Source organism: Monodelphis domestica, chromosome 4, assembly GCF_027887165.1.
Source record: "Monodelphis domestica isolate mMonDom1 chromosome 4, mMonDom1.pri, whole genome shotgun sequence".
Classification (NCBI taxonomy): Eukaryota; Metazoa; Chordata; class Mammalia; order Didelphimorphia; family Didelphidae; genus Monodelphis; species Monodelphis domestica.
This window is the reverse complement of record NC_077230.1, coordinates 401133459-401160976: the sequence shown is the minus strand read 5'-3', so window position 1 is coordinate 401160976 and position 27518 is coordinate 401133459.

Below are 27518 nucleotides of genomic sequence, written 5' to 3'. Positions count from 1 at the left end.
TTCTAGAGCCGTACACTATCTACTGTGACACCTATGTGAACGACACAAAGAGATGCAGCCAAAAATGACGGGTCTTTTGAAGACATCAATGGTATGGGCTATGCCCCTACTCCAAAACCATTCCTCCTAACCATGTAGTTAGCCAGCCAGAACCAGTTATAGCATGTCTACACATGCTCCATGGTCTCTCCAATTATTTGCCTTAAATTTCATCATAATTCTTCCCAACACCCTTTATGTGGAGAAATACCATTTGATCAAGGAGACTGGACTGTGCTTCCCGGAGACCCCCATTGATCATGAAAGAAGGAAGCTCTCCTCCTTATCTCCACTAAATGGGGTTCTAAGAAGATATTCTTAGAGAAGGGACAGAGCCACTCACTGCCATAGCCAGCCAGCAGGTGATGGTGATGTCAAAGATGGCATCTCTCGCATGAGGGACTCTTCCCTCATCTTGGAGCCTGTGAGCCCTGAATAGACTCAAACTCCTGCTTGCCCAGTCCAAGGAGCCCCTGGGCCACAATCCCAGAGCTGGACGGGTCCTCAGGAGCCATGGAGCCTCACCCAAAGTGTACAGGAGTCCCTGAGACAAGTAGAAAGGACAGTGAAGATGATGCATTTCCTAAGAACGAGGGGACCCTTCCATCTGCCAGGAAGCCATGACCGCCTATGTATGTTGTTGCCCCCATGGAAAGGGGAGCCCCTCAAGAGCAAGGACTATCTCTCCTTTTCTCTTCATATCCCTAGTACCTCCCATAGGGCTGTGCGCACACTCAGTGCTTACTAAACAGTTTTTCCTTCACTCTGCCCATCTGGTCACTCTCTGATTCCATTCCACTTCCTCACTTCCTCTTCCCTCCCATGTTCCTCCCACTTCCCATCCCTACATGATAGAAGAGGCAGACAGGGACTCCCCCTTATAGGATGCTGACTGACCATGGCAGCTCATGGTACTTCCTTTCTTCCCTCCCCAGTACCACACACACACACCCTCCCCAGTGTCACAGGCTAAGACCCAAAATGAGGAACACTTCCTGTTTCTAAGAAATTTGGTGAAATGAGCCCCAGGCGGTGTGAATCATTTCCTCAGAGCCACTTGGGCAGACGGGGTAAGATGGGTGGGAGGGAGGGATGCAGTGTACAGAGCCAACAGAACAGACACAGGAAAGGGTTTGGAAAACCTCAGAAAACTTGTTCCAAACCAGAAACAGGTGTCAACTCAAAGAACAGAGGAAGGAGGTCCAACATCTTTGTCTCTGTCTTCCAGGAGGTTCAAATCTGTTTCCAAGTTCCATCCCCTCCACTCTAAAATTCTTGAGTAATCCAGGAAAGAAGAAAGGGATTCTAACCTTTGTACTCAGGGATAACTCCAAAATCCCGACGTGGGCCATGCTCTGGGCAGACCCAGTGCAATCTGGTCTATAAATGGCCACACATGCTGGAGCCATAATTGTATCTGTAGCTCTTTGGCCATCCTGACCTCCCTTGGAGATCCCAGAGACCTCTGGGGCTGGCAGCCATGCCAGTATTTCTTGCAGCTCTAAGGAGGGCCTGGCTTCAGAGACTTTCTGATAACTTGGTCTCCAGAGAGAATGGGATCCACCATCACCATGGCGCCAGTCCAGCTTCATCCCACTTCCCAGGCAGTGATGTTATCTATGAAGGCTTCCCATCCATTTTCATGGGTTCAAGTACCTCAAAGTGATTGATCACCATATCTATGTATCCAACTCAAGTGTCTCTCCTGAGATCACCAACTGCCTGATGGGCATCTCCACTTGGCATTCCCATTCCCCAATCAAAACCATCCCACATTCAACCATCCCCATTGATGTCAATAGAGCCACCATTTTTCTAATCGTCTGGGTACCCAGGTAGATTCTTTTTTCTTTTGAAAAATTTTCATTAATTAAGAGTCTTTTCCCATGGTTCCATGATTCATGTTCTTTCCCTCCCCTCCTCCCCTCCCCCTCCCATAGCCAACGAGCAATTCCACTGGGTTTTACGTGTGTCATTGATCAGGACCTATTCCCATGTTATTCATATTTGCACTAGGGTGATCGCCAAGCTAGATTCTTTGGCATTCCTCAACTCCTATATCTAATCAGCTGCCATGTCTTGTTGAGTTGCTCCCCACTCAAACCCCCACAATTTCTCTTGCAGAGCTCCTTTTCTCTTCACTCAGACATCCCCTACTCTCTTTCAGATCTTCACCCCCTCCCATCTAGACAAATCTCAATAATGTCTTTTTTTTTAAGTGTTATCCTTTGTTTTAATATCAGTTCAGAGTAGCAAGGGCTAGCCAATTAGTGTTAAGTGACTTGCCCAGGGTCACATAACTAGGAAGATTCTGAGACCAAATTTGAACCCAGGTCCTCTCAAGTCCAAGCCCAGCCCTCTATCCACTGGGCCACCTAACTGCTCCAATAATGTCTTTTTTTTTTTAAACTCTTATCTTCCATCTTGGAATCAATACTGTGTATTGGTTCCAAGGCAGAAGAGAGATAAAGGTTAAGCAATGGAGGTTAAGTGACTTGCCCAGGGTCATACAGCTGGGAAGTATCTGAAGCTAGATTTGAACCCAGGACCTTCCATCTCTAGGCCTGACTCTCAATCCACTGGGCTACCCAGCTGCCCCCTCCAATAATGTCTTAATTGATAATCTTGAAACATTGATCTGACTATTTTGCCCCCTTACTCAAAAATCTTCAGAGGTCTCCCTGTGCCTCTAAGGTCAAATCCTTGCTCTGGCATTTTAAAGCCCTCCAAATCATGGCTCCCACCGGACTTCACAGGCATCTCTCTTCCCAATTACTGCCCTTTAGATAACTTCGGTTCCAGGCAAAATGGCTTGCTGGGTGTCCCCCAACCAGGATGTTTCATCTACTTCCAGGCCTTTGCAAGGCCTGTCATCCCCTCAAGTCTGGAACACACCTTCCTCAGTTGTGGCTCATAGATTCCCTAACTTTCTTCAAAACACAGCTTAGGTATGCCTCTCCCTCTCCAAATTGTTCTGCAAATATTTGCAGACATTCTCCACCACCATCCCTAGGAAAATGTAGACTCGCAGAGAAACAACCAATAGCTGGTTTGTTTTTGCGTTTCCAGGACCTAGTGCAGAATCTGCAAAGAGTGAGCCCTTCATCAGTGTTTTGAACTGAACTGAAGTAGGCCCCAGAAGAACAGAGCTCAGTGGATAGAGTCTTTACCTTGGAGTCAGGAAACCTGAGTTCAAATTCTGCCTCAAACATTTACTAGCTGGGTGATTCCGAGCAAGTCATTCTATCCCCTCCCCCACTGTGCCTCAGTTTCCTCATCTGTAAAATGAGAAGGTTAAACTTTGATGACGTTGAGGTTCCTTCCAGCTCTCAATCGATGAACATATAGAATAAATCAATCGATGGGAGAGCTTAGCATAGTAGAAGGAGCCAGAGAATTGGGGGTTAAATTTCATCCAAGATGTTCACTGTATGGCCTTGGGCAAGTCCTTTAATTTCCCAGGATCTCGATCCCTTTATCTGTAAAATAAGGGGGCTGGCCTAGATGACCTCTTTGATCCTTTCTAGCTCTAGATTTTTTCATATGGTGCCCAATGAGTTCCGGGCACCAAGCCAGGTGGGAGGGGAGACATAACATTTAGGTGACATGATCCTTTGGGGACCTTTGTTAGTTCTTATAATTCCAAAGAAAAAGCAATAGTAATGGTAGCTAACACGGAAACAGCACTTGATGGGGATGAGGGAGACGGAGCAGGAGAAAGAGATCATTCCATTTGACCAGCGTTTCTGAAGTCCTGACTTCTGCAGGAAGTCTTTGGCAACCCCTCTTCATACTTGTGCCTTCCCTTTCTGAATTATTTCCCATGTATCCTGGATAGGGCTTGCTTTGTACATATTTGTTAGTATATTGTTTCCTCCATTAGATTGTGAGCCCCTTGAGAGTAGGGGCTGACTTTAATCTCTTTTTATATTCCTAAGGCTTAGTAGAGTGCTTGGCACACAGAAGCCCATAATAAATGTTTACTACTTGATTGATTGATTGATTGATTACTATGTGCCAGCTACTGGGTAAGGTACTGGGGATAAAAGGCATCTCTACCCCCCCATGGGCATTTTGAACCCAATGCTCTATAGACAGCCAAAAAATCTAAAAATGAAATCATTATCTTTCTTTTTTCTTTAAGCCCCTTACCTTCCATCTTACAATCAATACCATATATTGGTACTGTAAAAATAGACTCGAATCCAGGACTTCAATCCCCACAATTCCTTGCTCCACTTCCCCAAAATGCTTTGTAATATCACTGAATTCTCACGTGGGCCGAGATTGAGAAGATATTTAACCTGATTGCAAAGGCTTGTCTCTCTTTTGGACTTCCGTTTTGGAGCAGACGTGTCTATTCCATGATGTGAGGTTATCCTGTTTAGGCCTCTCTGGCCTAGGCATGTGCTTTCTTATTCTGTATTTTCTTTAATCCTTAACCTTTAATAAACCTCATAAAAATATAATACTCCTTGCAGAGAGAAACTAATTTCTTCCTGCCTCAGTTTCCCCTAAATTTTAATCTTTACAGTACCAAGGCAGAAAAATGGTCATTTGTAAGGGCCAGGCAATGGGCGTTCAGTGACTTGCCCAGGGTCACCTAGCTAAGAAGTGCCTGAGGCTAGATTTGAACCCAGGACCTCCTATCTCTAGACTTGGTTCTTAATCTACTGAGCCATCGATACACTTAGCTGCCCCCTTGAATTCATCATCTTTCTTCCCATCCAACACACTCCTATTCCTAACTTTCCTTATTATGAAGGACACCATCATTCTCCCAGTCACCTCGGCTCACAACCTCATTGCTCTGTTCAACTTACCCTCTCTAACCCCCTGTATCCAGTCTGTTGCAAAGTTTTGTCATTTCTGCCTTATAGCCAAGTACACCCCTTCTCTCCTCTGAACACAGTCAACATGCTGGTCCAGATGCTCATCACCTCTCACCTGGAATACTGTACTAGCCTGCTGCTTGGTCTCCCAGCCTCAAGTCTCCCCCACTCCAGTCCATCCCTCATTCAGCTGTCAAAATGAACTTCCTGAAATCCAGCTCCGACCTCTCCAACTCAATAAACTACATTGACTCCCTGGATCAAATATAAAATCCTCTGTTTGGATTTGAAAGCCCTTCATTACCTGGCTCCCTCTTACATTTCCAGTCTTCCTGCATCTTCCTCTCTCATGTCTCTCTCTCTCTCTCTCTCTCTCTCTCTCTCTCTCTCTCTCTCTGTCTCTCTCTGTCTCTCTCTCTGTCTCTCTCTCTGTCTCTCTCTCTCTCTCTCTCTCTCTGTCTCTCTCTGTCTCTCTGTCTCTGTCCCTCTCTCTCTCTCTCTGTCCATCTCTCTGTCTCTCTCTCTCTCTGTATGTGTCTCCCTCTCTGTCTCTGTCTCTCCCTTCTCTCTCCCTTCTCTCTCTCTATCTCCTTTCTCTCTTTCTGTCTCTCTATCTTTCTCTCTCTCCCTTCTCTCTCTTCTCTCTCTCTCCCTCTCTGTCTCTCTCCCTTCTCTCTCTCTCTCTGTCTCTCTCTCTTTTACTGCTCTCTCTTCTCTCTCATACACACACACACACACACACACACACACACACTCCATTCTGTGACATTGGCCTCGTTGCTGTTCCTGCAATAAGACACTCCATCTCCTAACTCCAAGCATTTTCATTGGCTGTCTCCCATGCAAGAACATTCTCCCTTCTCATCTCTGTCTCCTGGCTTGTCTTAAGTCCCAGCTAAAATTCCACGTCCTACAGGAAGCCTTCCCCAGTTTCTCTTACTTCTTAGTGCCTCCCCTCTATGGATTAACTCCAATTTATCCTCTATCTAGTTTGCACTTAATTATTTGCAAATTGACTCCCACATTAGACTGTGAGCTCCTGGAGGACAGGGACTATGTTTTGCCTTTGTCTTCCCAATGCTTAGAAATTGGGTCATTTTCAGTCATGCCTGACTTTTTGTGACCCCATTTGGATTTTCTTGGCAAAGACACTAGAGTGGTTCATCATTTCCTTCTCCATCTCACTTTACAGATGAGGAAACTGAGGCAAACTGGGTGAAGTGACTTGCCCAGAGTCACACAGCTAGTAAGTGTCTAAGGTCAGATTTTAACTCATAAAGATGAGCCTTCCTGACTCTTGTGACACCCAACTGCCTGCAATAGTGCTTACAAACAGTAGGCACTCAATACATGTTGATTATTGATTGACTAGCTGACCCCCAGACCTGGAAGAGAATTAGACCAAATGCTGAATGACTTTCACCTTCTTTCAGGATAATAAAAGCAACAACAAAACATTCATGAACTGGTACCATTATTTTTCGCTAATCTGCAAGGCTGTATTAAACATGTCCTACAGTGACCATGCCTCAGTTATTGCCCGATGTCTCCTTGTGGTGTTGAGCCAAGCCTGTGTTCTCAATGGCTCTCCCAATGGAGCCCAATCTCTGGCAAATACTATCACTCTCCAGAAGCTTTGAGGATGGCCTCAAGATGAGACGGGCTCAACTTCCTGACAACCAGCCTTACTTAAAATCCAGAGTCTAGAGCCCAAGGCTGAACAACGAGGATAAATTCTTTGGTTATGGTGACCGTCCAGCGACTGGAGCTGTGCTCCCAGGCTAACCGAGGTCCCTCGCTCTTGTGACTAGACCACAGCCAGCCTCTTCTCCGCCATTGCTGACCGTGTTCTATGGAAAATTAGAGCATTTCCTGAGCACAACGGGATTCGGCCTGAGCCATTCCAGCAAGCGAGATCCGTGGTTTTCAGCATGGCCCAACTTTAGTCTTTTAAAACAACACTCCTGGAGTGGCCCCGAAATGGAGAACCAACCTAGGGCTTGACTTGAGGTTAAACAAATAAATGAAGCCTGTTCACCAACCCTCTAGGAATGAAAGGTCTCTTGAGGCAAGTTCCCAAGCTATGGGTTCCAACGAAATCATGGCCCCAAATTGCTGGGTTCTCGAGCCAACAATCTCCATTTGGGGAGCTGTTCTGGTTGTTTTTCAACCTCTCCATCTGTTTGGAGCACAGCAGGATGGAAAGAGCCCTGAATATGGAGACCAGGGACATGCATTCTGTTACTTCCTTATCTGTGTTACCCTAAGCAAATCAGTCCTGTTCTCTGAGCCTACATTTCCTCCTCCGGAGAATGGAGAGGTTGACCCAGATGATCTCTTGAGGTCATGATCTAATGAACAGAGCAGCTGGGAAGCCTGACTCTACAAAGTGGTGGCATGGAATGACAGATCTTCTGTACAACTAATCACCCACCCTTCTCACTGGGTGCTCACTTTTCTATTAAAAATTGTCTTGGGGAGGGGGGCATCTGGGCAGCTCGGTGGATTGAGAGTCCTATCTAGAGACAGGAGGTCCTGGATTCAAATCTGGCCTCAGACACTTCCTAGCTGTGTGACCCTGGGCAAGTCCCTTGACCCCCATTGCCTAGCCCTTATCACTCTTCTGCCTTGGACCAGTATTGATTCCTAGACTGAAGGTAAAAGTTAAAAAAAAAAAAAGGAGGCAACTAGGTGGATTGAGAGTCAGACCTATAGATGAAAGGCCCAGGGTTCAAATGTGACCTCAGACACTTCTTAGCTGTGTGACCCTGGGCAAGTCCCTTGACCCCCAATTGCCTAGCCCTTACCACTCTTCTGCCTTGGAACCAATACACAGTATTGATTATAAGATGAGAGAAAAGGTTTTTTTAATGTATTTTTTTTTACAGATAACTCTTTTTTGGTTTGTTTTCAATAACACACTCTGGGTGCTTTCCCCAGAATGAAAATTTTGGGTCTGAGGACATGGTTATTCTTGTTGCTTTTTACTTTGTGCTGTCTGCATTTGCTAAAAGAAAAAAAATCTGTTTGCAATTCCACCAGCAATGAATGAGTATACTTATTTCTCTATATGATACTGTCTTTGGGGCAGGGAGATTGCAAAATAGATAAAAGACCCAGAATCCTGAAGATCTGAGTTCTAATCCATCATCAGACATTTACCGACTCTGGGCTGCTGGGCAAGTTATTTAATCTCTCTGGCCCCTCATCTATAAAATAAGGATAATAATCATATCTGCCTCCCTGGGTTGTTGTGAGGATTGAATGATATAATAATTATACGGTACTTAGCATAGTGCCAGGCAAATAGTAAGTCCTATATGAATTTAGCTACTGTTATTATTGGGTCATCTCTTTGGGGATCAGAGCCCCAAGGGTTCTGCTCTAATTTCTCTGAAACTTTGGAAGCTACTTTTATTGCACCTTGGGGACTATATAACAAGTAGCAAAGAGTTTAGGAATCCAGATTGCACAGGGGATAGAGTACTGGATTTAGAGTAAGGAAGACTTGAGCTTAAAGTCTTTTTTAAACCCTAACCTTCTGTTTTACAATCAATACTGTGTTTTGGCTCCAAGGCAGAAGAGTGGTAAGGGCTAAGCAATGGGGGTCAAGTGACTTGCCCAGGGTCACACAGCTGGGAAGTGTCTGAGGCCAGATTTGAACCCAGGACCTCCCATCTCTAGGCCTGGCTCTCAATCCACTGAGCTACCCAGCTGCTCCCCTGAGTTTAAATTCTGCTTTAAAGATTTCATTAGTTCAATGACCGTAGGCAAGTTTAGCTCCTCTCAGCCTCAGTCTGCATCTACAAAATGGGGATAACAATAGGTTGATGTGAGGCTAAAACAGGGTTATTTTGTGAAAAGATTTGCCAACTTTAAACGCTATCTGTTTAAACGCTGTCTGAGACAGTCTACATTCCCTTCTACGCTCTAGTTAACAAAGGACACAACCTACTTTGGAAGAGAGGGAAGGAGAGAGAAAAGATTCTTTAGAAGCCCTCAGACAGACGCCCCCTCTCCCCCCACAAGCCTGGGGATCTGAGGCATTCTTCTAAATTGGTCAGAATATACAGAGCTTAGGAGAGGCTGTTCAGAAAGGAAACCTCCTCCATCTGATAGATTTCCATCTCTGAGTCTTCAGAGCTAGGATTTGGGGCCAACCATAATAATGATGGGTGGCCGCAGCCAAAAAATGTATCCCGTGGCAGCCAGCCTCCTGGTGATAAACTTCTCAGTTTAGCAGGGGTGGTCCATAGACAGCAGACACTAGCTGTCACCAGCATCGTGCCGGAGAGCCGGACAGAGCCCCACTAGCCCCACTGCGAGCGAGGACCCACAGTCCACCCCGTGACACCGGAGGGTGCTGCGGATTGCAAAGGACTCTCTTCCCAATGACTCCTCGCGCAGGGATGCAGAAACCTCTACCTCGTCTACAGATGTAAAAATGGGACTTCCAGGGATCCGAGAACTTGGCTACGGGCTGCCTGCCAAGAGGCTGGGACTCGAACCCAGGCCCTCTCACTCCCACATTCTCTCTACTGCACCAGGCTGCTTCCCTGCCAGCTCCTGGAAACTCACCCAGCACATTCTTGCATGTCTTTTGCCACGGAATTCATAGCACTGAAATGGCAGCTGATAGATAACTATCATCCACATCTATAGCATGCTTTAAAGTTTGCTGTGTTCTCCTGAGTTCAAATCTGGTCTTAGGCACTTACCAGCGGGGTGACCCGGGATAAGTCACTTAACTGCCTATTTCCACATCTGTCAAATGAGCTGGAGAAGGAAGTGGCAAACCAATCCAGTGTCTGCCAAGAAAACTCCAAACGGGGTCACAGAGTCAGACACAACTGAAAAACCACTAAACAACAACAACAACAAATATATGTATCATATGTAATATATACTGTATACATTTATGTTACATATTATATCATGTATAACAATACATTGTATATAATATAAATATATAATAATTATACATTCTATATAGTTGTATATAGAATTATCAGAATACCTCCTATATATTTTATAGATAACATAGTTGTATGTAGAATAATCATACCTAATAAATATTAGGTACGTATATATGTATATGTATTTCCTTTTCACAGTATATGTATATAATATATGGTCATATGTAGAAGAAGAAGAAGAATAGTCAATATATGTTTATATAATAAATAATTGTGTGTAGAATAATCATAACTAGTAAATAACTTATGCCTATAAATATAGATAGTTATATGTAGAATAATCATTATACTGTATATATTATATATTACATTACATTATATCATACTGTATTATATTATGTTGTATTGTATATTATATTGTATTATATATATTGTATTATATATATTGTGTTATATTATAAAGTTATGTTGTATTATGTTGTATTGTGTTGTGTTATACTATATCATATCAATCATATCATATCTTATCTTATATTACATTGTTATATTATGTTATGTTGTATTCTATTGTGTTGTGTTGTATTGTACTATATCATATCATATATTATCTAATATTATATTGTATTATATCATATCACATCATATCATATTATATTGTATTGTATTATATTATATTGTGTTGTGTTATGCTATATTATAGTATAGTATAGTATAGTATGTTGTGTTGTGTTGTGTTGTGTTATGTTATGTATTATATTATATCATATTACATTACATTATATATAATACAATACAATACAATACAATATAATACAATACAATATAATATAATATAATATAATATATATATACATAATACACATATACAATATATTACATTACATTATATCATATCATATCATATCATATCATATCATATCATATCATATCATATCATATCATATCATATCATATTATATTATATTATATTATATTATATTATATTATATTATATTATATTATAATTGATGATGATCTTTCTCTTAGTTTTGTCCTCTGAGGACAAGCAGGACAGGCCTAGTTCCCCTGCTACCTGATCACCTTTCAAATACCCGAAGCAGGTTTCCCATCACCCCGTGTGCTCTCCTGTTTGGACTCAACCTGCTCAGGGCTCTGGGATACTGGCCCATCCCAAGGTCTTCACTTCATCCTTACATAGCATGGACTCCAGGTATGGGCTGGTTGCCCTCTTCTGGAGACTCTCCATTGTATTAAATCACTCAGACGTGCCGCAAGCATTTCTTAAGCACCTACTATGTGCCCGGCCCTGTGCTAAGTACTGGACATACAGAGAAAGGCCAAAGCAGTCCCTGCCCTCCAAGAGCTCCCATTCTAGTAGAGGAAACAAATGTAGACAAGAAGGCCCATTCCAGATGCATGTGGAGCGACGGGAAGCTAGTCTGAGAGGAGACACAGTCTCAGTAAGAGTGTGAAGCCCTGGGCGACACGAGGGAAGGAGACAATCAAGACAAGGGAAGAGCCCGGACAGGGAGAGCTGGACAGGTCAGAAGCCCAGGGCTGGCCGCCCATCACCCACTGGGGAAGAGCCCAATCTGTGGAGCGGACATAGGCAGCCTCCGTGAGGAAGCTACTGGGGCCAGAAGACCCCTGGGCCTCCTCTGCCAGCCTGGAGACCCTTCTCCTGCCAGCCCCCAGCCCGTCTGCACTCTTCTCTCCACACAAAAGCTCTCATTGATGCGCCTATTCCCTGGGGTTGGCAACTATCCTGGGACAAGCGGTTTGTATTCTTGGCTGTTGGTTTGTCGTGTTTTGCTCACTTTTGAGTCTGTTTCTTCTGCACGTCCCAAAGCCTGTGACACTGTTTTCAGAAAAGTCTGGTCAATTGGACAAGCATTTCTTGAGTACCTACTATGTGCCGGGCACTGGGGGTTTAACGATTCTGCCTTCAAGCAGAATACATTCTACTGATGGGTGTGACATTTAAACAGACAGACAGACAGACAGAGGAGGAAGAATCCATCTATTGGTGAATATGACATTTAAATGGCCAGCCAAGTAGTCTAAGTATGGCGGTCCCTGTGAACACTGAGCCCCTCAGTCCTTCTCAAGGGCAGGAGCCGATTTGGTTTTGCTTTCGTGCCTTGTACATAAGCGACAGTCTGGACCTGTGACTTCACTGACATAAGGAATTCCCAGGGGAGAAAATTCCCTTTACTAATTCAGGATGACCCCTTCTTTGTAACTGATATTTTTAGTGCATTAAGTGGGCTAGTGGCATGACCAGGGTCACACAGCTAGGAAGTACCTGAGGGCAGATTTGAACCCAGGACCTCCCTTCTCCAGAACTCTTTACCTGGTTTCCTCTTCTCTAAGATGAGAGGGCTGGACGGGCTGGCTTCTGGGTCCCTGATAGCTCTAGTCTCCGATCTATTTTCCTAGGACCGGATCAAGAAGGCTAGAATGGGGGTAGCCCTGGGAGAAGCCAAGCCTTGTGGGGGTTGCCCATGTCGGACCCAGCAGGTATCGGGCAGCCGATCAGGCAGAGAAGTGGGGGGTGGGGAAGGAAGGGAGCAAAGTTTCCAGTAAGAGCCGCTCTCGCTTCTCTCACGAGCCAGACAGAGACTAACCACAACCACAGGCTGTCCCAGCTGTGGCAGCATCAGACGGGAAGCTCAGCACATCTGGGGCTCCGCTTCCTCTGAAGGTTGCGTGCGGACGTGCGCTTTCTCTCCCATTGTTGTTCGCCGGGACACGGGGCAGACAGGGCTGGAAACCGCGGGTCTTGTGGTGACAGGGGAGCCAGACACCACAGCTCCCGGGCCAAGGCTCAGAGCGCGCTCTGGTGTCTGGGCCGGCCTCCCGGGCCACCCCTCAGCCTTCTCCCCGTGTTTATGCTCCGGGCCGGACCCAGGCGAGGGAACGCTGGTGGCGGCGTTCCTTCTTTTAGAAGCAGGCGGTTTGCCCGGGGCTCTTGTCAGTGTCATTTAACCAGGGAGCCAGCATCGATCCTAGACGTGTTTTTCAACCATTTGGACGGGGGGGGGGAGCGGGTGACCAGAGGTGCTGCCCATGGGTCCCAGGGCTGTGTTTTTCCACAGCTCGGGTTACCCTTCAGGCAGTTTATGGTTTGCAAAAGTGGGTGAAAGGAGCCCTAAAAACAGTCTTCTTGTTTTGGTTTCAATTCTCAGAATCCGGTGAAAGATCGTTTTAGAGGTTTAAAAGTGGAGGCTCCAGAAAAAGCAGCCTGGGGTCAGAGACCTCACTCATCCAGAACGGGTGTGCCCAGCAACCTCAGCTATCCAGAACATGATGGAGAAGCAGGGCGAAGTCACCCGAACAGACAAAATGAGTGATGGTGAGGAGACCAATGATGTGGCAGAGAGGTGGTAGGCTAGAGGGGCTGAAGGTCACAACCACGCAGCCTGTGGGGTTTGTTTCTTTGTTCTTTTAATCCTTACTTTCTGCCTCAGCAACAACTCTGAGGCACAAAGGCTAGGCACCTGGGGTTTACTTGCCCACACAGCTAGTGTGTGTGTGTGTGTGTGTGTGTGTGTGTGTGAGAGAGAGAGAGAGAGAGAGAGAGAGAGAGAGAGAGAGAGGGAGGGAGGGAGGGAGGGAGGGAGAGGAAGGAAGGAAGGAAGGAAGGAAGGAAGGAAGGAAGGAAGGAAGGAAGGAAGGAAGGAAGGAAGGAAGGAAGGAAGGAAGGAAGGAAGGAAGGAAGGAAGGAAGGAAGGAAGGAAGGAAGGAAGGAAGGAAGGAAGGAAGGAAGGAAGGAAGGAAGGAAGGAAGGAAGGAAATTTCTAGAAAAAACTATCCTCAGAGTAAGGAAGACCTAAGTTCAAGTCCTATCTGCCTCTGACACATACTGGCCATATGACCTTGGCCAAGTCACTGAACTTACAAGTGTACCCAGTCAAATTTAGTAGATTATAATTTTTGTAAAAAAAAAAAAAAAGCAAAAAGCCCTTACCCTGTATCATTATTTTTAAGACAAAAGAGTGATGAGGGTTTTGCAGAGTTAAGTGACTTGCCCAGGGTAATATAGCTAGGAATTGGCTAAATTCAGATTTGAATCTAGGTCCTCCTGAATTCAGGCCTGGGTTTCTATCCACTGTGCCATCTAGCTGTCCCATGCTGTATTGGGTTTTGCTTAACTGTTGTTATTGTTGTTGTTATATGGGAAGGATTCCGTGTTAAGAAAAGCTTTATTGGGGAATGATTGTAATATTTTTGTGAAGCTTAAAATTAACTCTCCCCTGATTGTGAAGATTAAATTGTAACCCCTGCCTATTTTTAGAACTTGGTACTTAAAGTTGAATAGGAGATCTGCCCATTTTAGATTTAATCACCAAAAGTATAAACACCCTATTCACACTTGAGTGGGGAAGGTCTATGACCCACTGTGTGTGATAATGGGGGACAAATCAGAATCGACTGACAGCCTTCTGGGCAGTCCTAGAGCAGAGCATCAACTGTGATTGGTAGACATAGAATTAGGGGAAGGCACAGGAAGTGACACAACAGAAAATGTCTTTAAAAGGAGCTATTACTTCCTGTGATAATTTAATTCTTCATGCTTTCATGTTGAGACTGGTGAAGAGGGGCAGAAGAATCTGCTGACTGATTGACACATGGTTAGTGAAAGGCTGACTCTTAACTGCTGGTTTTTCTCTAAAGAGACCAGCCTCAGGAAAAGAAAGGCCTACTCTTGAGAGAGGCTTCCCCAGGTCCTTAGCTTTGCAGAGGCCGGCTAAAACTAACTCCCTGCCCAAGGAGGACCAGAAATAAATTACTTTGTGCTGAGACTAGATATCTTGCCTTATCCTGTCTGATTTCTTGCTTCACTCTTTCTACAATTTGTAATGAAATTGTAAATAAAATCTCTTTGGAATTAATTAAATTACTGGCAACCACACTCTTAAAATATAAAATCCAACCCTTTTAAAAACAAACCCCTTTCCCCCTTACATTTTTAAAAAGGCATCAAGAAAACATTTTTAAATGCAAAAATCTTACAAAGCATACCCAAGAACAACAAAATCCAGCACCCAAACCATAGCTATTATTTGGACCCCACATACTGTATGTGATGTGGTTGTTTTTGTAGCCCATCACCAAAGCTAATCTATATCTTCCCTGTAATTTATAATCTACAAAAGTTACCTGGTACACTTAAAAGTTGTGTCTTAGCCACGGTCATATATGTGTCAGAGGCAGGCAGGACATGAACTCAAGTCTTCCTCACTTTGAGGCTTGTTTTCTAGTTACTACTATTTTGTTCTCTCTCTCTCTCTCTCTCTCTCTCTCTCTCTCTCTCTCTCTCTCTCTCTCTCTCTCTCTCTCTCTCTCTCTCCTCTCCCTCTCCCTCTCTCCCTCTCTCTCTCTTCTTTCTCTCCTCTCTGTTTCTATCTCTCTTCTCTCTCTGTCTCTCTATTCCTCCTCTCTCTTCCTCTTTCTGTCTCTGTCTCTTTCCCTTGTCTCTCTCTTTCTTCCTCTTCCTCTCTCCCTCTCCCTCTCTCTCCATTCTCTCTCCCTCTCCCTTTCTCCCTCTCTCTTCTTCTCTCTCTCTCTCTCTCTCTCTCTCTCTCTCTCTCTCTCTCTCTCTCTCTCTCTCTCTCTCTCTCTCTCTCTCTCTCTCTCTCTCTCCACCTTCCTCACCAAAGGTTTAATACACTTTTTAAAGTGAACTGACTAGCTCCTGGGGACATTATATCTCTATACAATCAATCACTGTTCATAAAAAATGTTCATAGGATCTAGAGCCAGAAGGAGCTTCAGAGGTCATCTAGTCCAAACTTTTCATCCAACATATGAGGAAACAGGTCAAGAGCAATTAATGGATTTGTCCCAGATCGCCCTAACTCGGGTTCTGTTTGCCCTGTGGGAGAAAGCCCCCTTCCCAAAAAAGTATGGCACATGTTAAGAAGATTTCATTTTAGCTTTTAAAAGAGTTTTTAAAAATAAGATCCTTTGATATCAGTTATTTGGTATATTCAGCGATGTGGAATAGCTCCTGATTCCATTGATATCAAAGAAGTCAAGCATTAACTGTGTTTCCGATAACTCAGACAGCATCCCATCTGCATGTGGATTCCTCCCAACATGCAAATTTCTTAGAATCAAAGAGGAAATGTGGTTTGGCGAAGAAAATGTTGGACTTGAAATCAGCAAAACCCAAGTTCAAATTCAAATCCTCCCTCTGATATCTACAAGCCAGGTGCCTGCTCTCAGTTTCCTTGTCTGTAAAATGGGAATAATAATAAAACCTAATTCATAAGGTTCCTGAGGCTGAGATAATATGTGTAAAGTGTTTTGCAAGCTTTAAAATGCTACATAAATATTAAATAGTATTATTGCAACCCCATTCTAAGGGAATATCTTTTATCCTCTAGGGACCCACCTTGCTGGTGGCTTTCCACATAATTTCTTGACATTATAAGAATACCAGTAGAGCATGAACTGCCCATCTTTAATCAGAATTCACATTGGCCTCCTGCTTTCAAGTTTAAAAGTACTTTCCGGGAGCAGCTAGGTGACTCAGTGGATTGAGAATCGGGCCCAGAGATGGGAGGTCCTGGGTTCAAATTTGACCTCAGATACTTCATAGCCTGGTGACTGACCCTGGAGATTACCCCCATTGCCTAGCCCTTACCACTCTTCTGCCTTGGAACCAATATACAGTATTGATTCCAAGAAAGAAGGTAAGGGTTTAAAAAAAAATACTTTCCTCACAACCACCAGTGAAGAGGTCATAATAATGCCAGTTGAAGGATCAAGATAAGTGACCTATCCAAGGTTATACAGCTAGGAAAATCAGAACTGGACAGTTGACAATAAACATTTATTAAGTGCATTTTATATGTGAAGCACTGGGATAATAAGGCAAACAACAAGGCAAAAGACAGTCTTTGCCTTCGAGGAGCTAATTACATTCTAATAAGGGAAGACAACATGCAAACAAATATGCACAAATATAAAGGTAAATAGAAAATCATTGACTTCTGGAATTGAGGGGTTGGGAAAGGCTACTTGTGGAAGGTAGGACTTTAGTTGAGGCTTAACAGAAGCCAGGAAAGTCAATAGTTGGAATAGAGAAGAGAGAACATTCTAGCCATGGGGGACCACCAGAGAAAATGACCAAAGCCAAGAGATGGCAGGTGTTGTCTGTGGACCATCCAGGAGGCCAGGGTCACTGGATCAGAGAATGCAGGTTGGGGAGTAAGATGAAAGAAGACTGGAAAGGTAGGAGGGGGCTGGGTTATGAAAGGCTTTGAATGCCAAATCAGAACATTTTTTTATTTGCTCCCAGGAACACGAGGGCCCCTGGAATTTGAGAAGGAAGACGAGGAGGTGATATGATCAGACCTGAGTTTTAGAAAAATCATTTTAGTGGTTAAATGAACACTGATGGGAGGGGAGAAAGACTTGAGATTAACTATATCTAATATAATTGATTTTCTGTGTAATCCTATGTATCTTTGTTCAGAGAAGGGCTCCATAGGCTTCCCCACATGACCAAAGAGGTGTCAAAGTTAAGGCCTCCCTGGCTCAGGGCTCCTTCTAGTTCCAAGTCTCGGATCTAGCGAATAGCCCAGTGAAAAGAACACCAGACTGGCGGAATACGGTCACAACGGATGTGTAGGATCTTGAGAAAGACATTGTCTCAGTTTTCTTACTAGAAACTGAGATGGGAGAATGGGCAGAATGGAGAAGATGCTTTGGAAGTTTGTCCTAACTCGAACCCTTCAGCTCTAAAAAAGTAAGTCCAAAAAACGATTGAAAAAGAGCCAAGAGCATCTCCTGGAAAGAGGTAGTGTTCCAGGAGACGGCTACTGCACATGCGCCAATTGTCGTTTTGCACATGCGCTTTGCGTTACCTCGGATTTTACACCTGCTTCTTTTTTCATATCCAGCCTGAGGGTGTCGCTTCGGGGTCTTACATCATCAAAGTGCGTCACCTCTAGCCTCGGGGTCTTACGTCATCTGGCTGGACGCGCTTGGGTCTATTGAGAGGGAGGGAGAGCCAAGCGGGATGTTGCTATGGAGACGGAGTCACTAGCTCTATCCCGCAGTTCGGTTTGGCCTTCCTCCTCTGGGCGGTAGTCAAGCGTGCGCCGGACCTGGGAGCTGGTGCTGAGACTAGTTGTTGCTCTGGCAACCGCTCTTACCCCGCCCAGTTCCTGGTTTCCTCGAACCACAGTGGGATACCGAGTTTGGAGACAAGAAGATTGGGTTAAAATTCTGACTTTGACTTCCTTGATGGGTAGCCCTGGTGAAGTGACTTAGACTGTGCCTCAGTTCTACCCCTGTAAAATAGGAAGAAGAAGAATAGCGTCTATTTTCCAGGGTGGAAGAGGAAAGCATCACATTACCTGAAGCTTTTTGACTTTGGAACTCTGGTAGATGCAATAACAAAAGTCAGGAGTCCAGAGAACTGAAGGTGATACTCAGCCCTCATCTCTGGCCAGAAAGATAATCGCCTTAAAATGCAGAAAAAGATAGAGACAGTCCAGGATCCTGACTCCAAGAACCTTGGGAAGAGCAGTGTTTGCAATCCAATGCCCACAGCCCTCAGCTTCGGAAGCAACCTCTATGGAGATGCAGCCTGGTGGCAGCGCGTACTGGTGCTTCAGCCCCCTTCTGAAGACCCAGAAAGGAAAGCTCTTGTCTCCAAAGTCTTTGGCACTGTCAAATGATCCCACATCAGAAACTGAGATGATTTTATCAATGGAAATAACATTAAAGAACAAACATGACCCTCTGCTTTCCTGCTCCACCCTAAGGACCAAGGAACTTTGCCAGCTGACTTGAGGATGAAATGAGCAGGGACTTTTACATTTCTAATTGTATCCACAATACATAGCCAGTTGCTTTGTACATAGAAGGTGCTTAATAGTTGTATTACTTATTCATTCATTCATTTTCAGACATGGTCGATGTGGGAATTTGTTTCACTGGACTCTGCTCATTTATAATGAGGGCTTCTTTTTTTAAATATAGAATAGTGGGAGGGACAGATTAAAAATGAATGTAAAATAAATATATGTTTTTAAAAATGAAGCTTTTTTCAGACTTTAAAGTGCATGTAAATGTCTGTTGCTATTATTATTGCCAATATTGAAGTCCAGGCCTCTATACTACAACTCTCAACCTCATTTTAGGCTGTAAATATTGGTTTACAAGGCCATTTTCCCTAGTTTTCCCAAGATGGGGAATTTCTAGTCCAGGTGCATGTAGAAATTAAATGGAAAATGTGGCAACCCCCATTCTATTTGTGGAATAAGCTCAGGGCTGAAGGACCTGGTGATATTCAGCTTGAAGATTCAGGGAGGATATAATAGTTGTATTTCAGTTTCTGAAGAGTTACTGTGTGAAAGAGGGTTTAACCTTGGCCCCAGAGAGCAGAACTGAGGTTCTTCCCACGTTGTTCTACTTTCCAAATCTGTATTGTTTCTAGGCAGGATACAGAGGAGTCAAAGGGGTTCACTTATGACTGATCACACTTATTTGTGAAGCCCATTTTTTTTGAAAGTTGACTATATATATCAGGAATACTAATCTTCATGAATTCAAATCTAGCCTCAGACATTTACCATCAGTGTGTCCCTGGACAAGTCACTCAACCCTGTCTGCTTCAGTTTCCTCATCTGTAAACTGAACTGGAGAAAGAAATGGCAAACCACTTTAGTATATCTTTTAATAAAATTTAACCTCAATTGCAAGTAATAACAAATTTTACCTTTTTTTTTTTAATTTTGAGTCCTGATTCCCTACTTTCTTCCTCTACCCCCTTGCTGAGATGGTAAATAACCTGATACAGATTTTTCATGGGCAATCACATAAACATTTCCCTACATTAATCTATTTGTGAAAGAAAACTCAAACTCAAAAAAATGAAAAGTTTTTTCATGAATGAAAATGAAATAAAGTGATGTATAGAATGATTTTATCTGGATTCCACCAGTTCTTTCTCTGGAAGCAGATGGTTTTTTTTATTGTGTGTCCTTTGGGATTGTCTTGGATCATTGTATTGTTAATAATAGAAAAGTTATTTATATTTGTTCATCAGACAATAATTGCTGTTATTGTGTGCGATATTCTCATTCTGCTTACTTCACTCTGCATCAATTTGTGTAAGTCTTTCCAGGTTCTTCTGAAATCTTCCTGCTTGTCTTATCTTTTAGAATAATAGTATTCCATTACAATGATTGATCACCACCCCCTCCTTTTCCAATTCTTTAGCACCAGAAAAAGAACTGCTATGAATTTTTTTGGTACATATAAGTCCTTTACCTTTTTGTTTTTCAATCTCTTTAGGATACAAATCTAGTAATGGTATTGCTGGGTCAAAGAGTATGAACAGTTTTAAAGCCCTTTGGACATAATTCCAAATTGCCTTTCAGATACTAATGTACTAAAAAGAATAATGAACTGAAAGAATTCCATATGAACTAGAAAGACCTCCAGGAAGTGATGCAGAGTGAAAGGAGAAGAACCAGGAGAACATTATACACAGAGAGTGATACACTGTGGCACAATTGAATGTAATATGTAATGGACTCCTCTACTAGCAGCAATGCAATGATCCAGGACAATTCTGAGGGACTTATGAGAAAGAACGCAATTCACATCCAGAGGAAGAACTGTGGGAGCAGAAAAAAAAACAACTGCTTGATCACATGGGTCGATGGGGATATGATTGCAATCACCCCAGTGCAAATATCAATAATATATAAATAGGTCTTGATCAATGACACATGTAAAACCCAGTGGAATTGCTCGTTGGTTATTGGAGGTGGGGGTAGGAGGTGGTGTGGGAAAGAACATGAATTATGTAACCATGGAAAAATATTCTAAATTAATTGATTAAATAAATAAATTCAGTTCACAACTCCATTAACAATGCATTGGTAGTCTCAACTTTCCCACATCCCTTCCAACTTTTGTCATTTTCCTTTTTGTCATAATAGTCAATCTCATAGGTATGGGGTAGTACCTCAGAGTTGTTTTAATCTGCATTTTTATAATTAATAATGATTTAGGAGACAGCTAAGTGGATTGAGAGCAAGGGTTAGAGATGGGAGGTTCTGACTTCAAATTTGGCCTCAGACACTTCCTGGCTATGTGACCCTGGGCAAGTCACTTACCCCCATTGCCTAGCCCTTACCACTCTTCTGCCTTGGAACCAATACAGTATTGATTCTAAGATGGAAGGTAAAGGTTTTTTAAAAAATAGTGATTTAGAGCATTTTTTCACGTGACTATAGATAACTAATTGCTTTATCTGAGAACTGCCAGTTCATATCTTTCGACCATTTATCAATTGGGTAATGACTTGTATTCTTATACTTTTAACTAATTTCTCTATGTATTTGAGAAATGAGGCCTTTATTAGAGAGACTTACTGTCAAAAAACTTTTTTCATCATGATTACTGTATATTGGACTCCAACCTATTTCCCCTCCAATTAATCCTACTCTCTCTTCTTTCTTCCTGTCCATCCTCCAAAGTGTTTTGCTTCTGACCTCCTCTTACTCCTTTCTCTCCTGTTTTCCTGTAGAGTATGATAGATATCTATACCCAATTGAGTGTGCATGTTCTTCCCTCTTTGAAGGTATAGCATCCATATTTGAGCCAATTCTGATGAGAATGAAATTGAAGAACTCCTCTCGACACTTCTCCCACCTTCTCTTTTACTGTAAAAGCTCTTTTGTGCCTTTCATGTGAGATAATTTACCCTATACTACTTCTCCCTTACCCCTTCTCCCAATGCATTCCTCTTTCTCACCCCTTAATTGTATTTTTTTTTTAGATATTGTCCCAACATATTCAACTCACACCCTTTCCCTCTGTCTATATGTGTCCCTTCTAACTGTTCTAATAATGATAAATTTTACAAGGAGTTACACAAGTATCATCTTCCCATCTAGGAATGTAAACTGTTTAACCTTATTGAATTTTTTGTGATTTCTCTTTCCTGTTTCCCTTTTTATGCTTCTCTTGAGTCTTGTATTTAAGAGTCAAATTTTCTATTCAACTCTGGTTTTTTCATCAGGAATGTTTGAAAGTCCTCTATTTCATTGAAAACCCATTTTTACCCCAAAGGACTATGCTCGTTTTTGCTGTGTAAGTGATTCTTGTTTAAAATCCTGGCTCCTTCATCCTCTGGAATACCACATTCCAGGCCCTAGGATCCTTTCATGTAATCCTTTAATTTAAAGCTGCTAAGTCCTGTGTTATCCCAATTGTGGTTCTATTTGAATCGTTTCTTCTTGAATACTTGCCATATTTTCTCTTTGACCTGGCAGTTCTGGAATTTGGCTATGATGTTCCTGGGAATTTGCATTTGAGGATCTTTTTTTAGTAGGGTTTGATAGATTCTTTCTATTTCTATTTTACTCTCTGGTTCTGGAATATCAGGGATATCTGAGATGTTTTCTTGATAATTTCTTTTTTTGAACCCTTATCTTCTTTGTTAAAATTGATTCTAAGTATTGGTTCCAAGGCAGAAGAGAGGTAAGGGCTAAGCAATTGGGATTAAATTATTTTCCCAGGTTCACTCAGTTAGGAAATATCTGAGGTCAAATTTGAATCCAAGGCCTCCCAACTCTAAACCTGGTGCTCAATACACTGAACCACCTACCACATCACCCCCCCCCCCCGCCCCCCCGCCTTGATAATTTCTCAAAAGATGATGTCTAGGCTCTTTTTTTTTTTTATCCTGGCTTTCAAATCATCCAGTAATGCTTAAATTATCTCTCCTAGACCTACTTTCCAGGTCAGTTTTTTTTTCCAGTGAGATACTTCACCTTTCCTTACATTTTTTCATTTTTTGACTTTGTTTTGTTTCTTGATGTCTTGTAGAGTCATTAGTTTCCACTTTTCCAATTCTAATTTTTAAAAAGTTATTTTCTTCAGTAAGTTTTTGTACCTTCTTTTCCATTTGGCTAATAATCCTGCTTTTCTAGAAGCTTTTCTCTTTGGTAGATTTTTGTTACTCTTTAACTAATTGGTCTATTCTATTTTTCAAAGTATTATTTTCTTTAGTTTTTTGTCCCTCCTTTACCAAGATATCAACTTTTTTTCTTGATTTTCTTACATCATTTGTCTTATTTGATTTTTAAGTCCTTTTTTAATTCCTCCAGTTACTCTTTTGGGGCTAAGACCAATTTATATTATTCTTCAAGGCTTTGGATAGAGGAGTTTTGACTTTTTGTCTTCTAAGTTTGTGTTTTGGTCTTCCCTTTTGCCAAGGTGGAACCTGCCTTGCCCCACTGTTCAGTACTCAGTTCTGTTATGACAGGAATTTGGTGAGGAATGAACAAGAGGGAAACATATAAAAATTTCAGATTTATTGGTTGGAAAGGGGAGGAAGGAACAGGGGTTAGGAGAATTTCTACACGTTACCTTACACTCTAATTTCTACAAATCTTTCTAAAACAATCTTATTAAGCTAAGCAGTCATTTTCCCCAATAACCAGGTCTCACAAATGGAGTCCAAATGGGCCAGGATCTTCAGTTGATGTGTCCAAACAGTCCAGAGGTGAAGTCTGTCCTCCATCTTCTTTACTCAAGCTGCCAGCAGCCAGATTAAAAGATTTTCTCTCTTCAGTTGTTATTAGGAGAAGCAGAAACCTGTTTTCCAAGCCTTTCCAATCAAGGTCCTTCCAGGAGACAGGTACCCAGACAATTGGGACTAGAACCTTTCCCCAGATCTCCAGCCTTCGGCTCCCATGTGACTCTCAGTCACCACATGCTCCTGTCAATCACTCTGACTTACGCACCACTCAGTTTGTTGCAAAACATTCTTTGTCTATCAAAGCTCTCACAGGGATGCATCAGACCCTTCCTGCTGACCTTCCAAGTTTTCTTGGCATGAAAAATTGTTTTACCTCATCCTTTTGTGGGCTCTGTCACTCCAGATTTTGTTTTGAGGCATAATATCAAAATTGTTTAGAGGGTAATTTGATAGCAATCAAACGGATCTGTGTCCCTTCTCCACCATCTTGGTTCTGCCCTACCCAACTCCAGTATCTTTGACAAGAAAACAGCAAGTGAAGTCACAGAGTCAGACATGGCTGAAAACAACTGAACAAATTGGAAGAAAGAAAAAGATTTCAGGCATGAGTAGGTGGCTCTATGGATGAAGAGACAAGCTTAAAGATGGGAGGTCCTGGGTTCAAATCTTGCCTCATATATTTCCTAGCTATGTGGTTCTGGGCAAGTCACTCAACCCCCATTGCCTAGCCCTTATCACTCTTCTGCCTTGGAACCAATGCTTAGTATTGATTCTAAAATGGAAAGCAAGGATTTTTTTTTTCTAAAACCCTTACCTTCCATCTTGGAGTCAATACTGTGTATTGGCTCCAAGGCAGAAGAGTGATAAGGGTAGGCAATGGGGGTCAAATGACTTGCCCAGAGTCACACAGCTGGGAAGTATCTGAGGCCAGATTTGAACCTAGAACCTCCCGTCTCTAGGACTGGCTCTCAATCCACTGAGCTACCCAGCTGCCCCCCAAGGATTTTTTAAAAAGAAAGAAAGGAAAGGATTTCAACAGGTAGCAATAGAAATGACTTTCCTCCCAGGCATGTAGGAAAATCCACCCAGAGATAGACTCTCGTTAGATCCTTGAGAGATGTTGCCTTATTTGACTTCATAGCTCTTCCCCGAACCCCTAGCATGTAAAAGGAAAGGAATACATATGTGTCAAGTGAATAATTGTCCAGAAAGAGCCCATGGAATCAAACAGGAAAAGGAAAAAGGGATGACTTGCCTTTGGGGATTTGAAAAAGGCCTTTGATAACCATAAGGTTTTCCTTGAAACAAAGACACAACTTTTTTAGACCAACATTCATCCTGTCTGTATAGCCAAAAGTCCTCCAGTACTGCATTTCTTTCTTTCTTTTTTTTTAAACCCTTACCTTCCGTCTTGGAGTCAATACTGGGTATTGGCTCCAAGTCAGAAGAGTGGTAAGGGCTAGGCAATGGGGGTTAAGTGACTTGCCCAGGGTCACACAGCTGGGAAGTGTCTGAGGCCAGATTTGAACCCAGGACCTCCCATCTCTAGGCCTGGCTCTCTATCCACTGAGCCACCCATCTGCCCCCTCAGTACTGCATTTCTGAAGAATGGGAATGAGTGACCCAAAAAAAGCACTGGAAAAGGATGAATGAATGAATGAATGAAAACGTGTTAAGTCTCTACTATGGGCAAAGCATCGGAAATATGGATAGAAAAGGAAGACAGCCCCTACTCTCAGTAGCTCTGTCACCAGGCTGCTTCTCCCTAGGGGCTGCTTCCCAGGATGATGGTTGTAAGCCCTGGTAGGGTAGATGAATGGCAATTCCCAAGGCCCCCTGGTTCAGGATCCTGGCTTATCTCTGTAGGGTCTGAGGGAAGATGGCGGTCAAGGGGGTGGTAGTGATCTCCCTTGCCCAGTCCACGCTACCTCCCGTCTCCCTTGGGGGGCTCAGCCAGGCTGGCTTGCTGCCCTGTGCAGGGCAGGTGGCTGACAGCTGGTGGGGTTGGGCGACTTCTTCGTCCCAGGAATGATGGTCTGGGGAATGTTGCCACACCCAGAGCTTTAGGACTTATCTGCCTGTTGGTAGCAGTTGGTCAGCAGTTGTTGCTGGTGGTGAGGAGGAATGTGGGCCCCTTGTCTACAGGGATTTCTCCCTTTGATGCATGGGAGCTGGGCTGGAAGCAGCTCTGATGCTATGAGGAGTATTTCTATTCTCATAGGCTATGCGGCTCAGGATCCTGGGATGACGCCTTTGGGGTCTGAGGGGACATGATGGTCAAGCCAGTGGAAGTGGCCGCCCCCTCCCTCTCCCTGAGCCCCAGCTAGGCTGGCTTGCCTGTCCCGTGTGGAGCACTTGGATGCCCCTTGATGGGGTGGCTGGCCCCTTCTCCGTAGCAGTTGCTTCTCAAAATGAAATAGCAACGAGGGCTGGACATGAACCCAGTGTAGCCCGTTATTAACAATGAATTTCGAAAGCGACTTAAGGAAAGGAGTCCCCAAGTGTGTGACGGATCTAGAAGGGAAGCTGATCACAGGCTGAGATAACTGATGGAAAGACCTTATCCATACCCATAGCCTAACTGATAGACCCTATCAATGTCCATGAAATGTCAAGAGAAAGGGAGAGAGGACGCTGGCACACGGGTGGACCACCATGGCACACGGGTGATGGGCTGGCAAGGAGGGGTTTCAGGCTATGTTGTTGGAGGGAGCCCACGGTCCTTGTAGAGCTCACACATGGATGGAAATGCTGAAAATATGAAGATGATCACGGTCTTCATCCGGAGTTACAACCCAGGACATGAGTTCTTAACCCGGAATCGACAAAAAGAGTTCAGGGGGCCGGTGAACTTAGGGGAAACGACGTCTTTATTTTTACCAACTTCTAACTCAAAGGTAGCATCTCCTTTAATTATTTAAGAGCATATTCTGAGTTTGAAATATCCTAATATCTATTTTTAAATGTAATATTTTAAATATTTAAAAAACATATTTACCCAACTGCCAAGGGGGTCCCCGACATAAAACAGGTTAAGATCTCCCATCTAGAAAGTCCACTGAGTGAGAAAACAAGTATAAGGTGATTCCCCAGAAATCATTAAGCCCTGTGCAAAAGTTTAGATTAAAAACACCATTATAAACATCATAAAAGGGGGCAGCTGGGTAGCTCAGTGTGTTGAGAGCCAGGCCTAGAGACAGGAGGTCCTGGGTTCAAATCTGATCTCAGCCACTTCCTAGCTGTGTGACCCTGGGTAAGTCCCTTGACCCCCATTGCCTAGCCCTTACCATTCTTCTGCCTTGGAGCCAATACACAGTATTGACTCCAAGACGGAAGGTAAGGGTTTTAAATAAATAAATAAACATCATAAACAATAAATACTCATTTCCCTTCCTTTCTTCCTCACTTATTTCTCTCCATCTTTACCTTTTGCTTATGCTTCTTGAAGAGCAGATTGAGATATCCATGGAATGAGGAGGAATGTTGATTAGCTAAAATCTGGCCTTACATTTACCTCTGGGAGAATATGCAACACGTGAAGTATTTAATTAAAATAATCTAATAAGGGGGCAGCTAGGTAGCTCAGTGGATTGAGAGCCAGACCTAGAGATGGAAGGTCCTAGGTTCAAATCTGGCCTCAGACACTTTCCAGCTGTGTGACCCTGGGCAAGTCACTTGACCCCCATCGCCTAGCCCTTACCACTCTTCTGCCTTGGAACCAATACACAGTATTGATTCCAAGATGAAAGGAAAGGGTTTAAAAAAAATACCAATCCAATAAGTAAATACATTAATATAATAATTCAGACCATTATTGATGATCATTTTGCTGGATAGGGTCAGTAGGTTACTCTGATTCTTCTACTAGCTTTGTTCCAAAAGTCCATTTAAGAAGTCACTGTTCCAGCCCTCCCATTTTACAGATGAGATCACAAAGGCCCATAGTGATTTTGCCAGGTTATAAATGCCAAAGGATGGATTTGAACCCAGGATGCTTGGTGCAAGATTCAGTGATCTTTTCAATGCCCCATGACTCAAGGGGTCTCTCCCCAATCCTCTAGGGATGCTCTTCATAGATGGAGAATGAGGGCAAGGGTTTCTCATGTTTTTTTCTGACATGGACCAACCTGGAGGTCAGAACTAACCTGGGAAGTAGCGTTAGGGAGTATAAGCATCCTCCCTAAACTTTGGGCAGGGACTGTCTCAGACTAA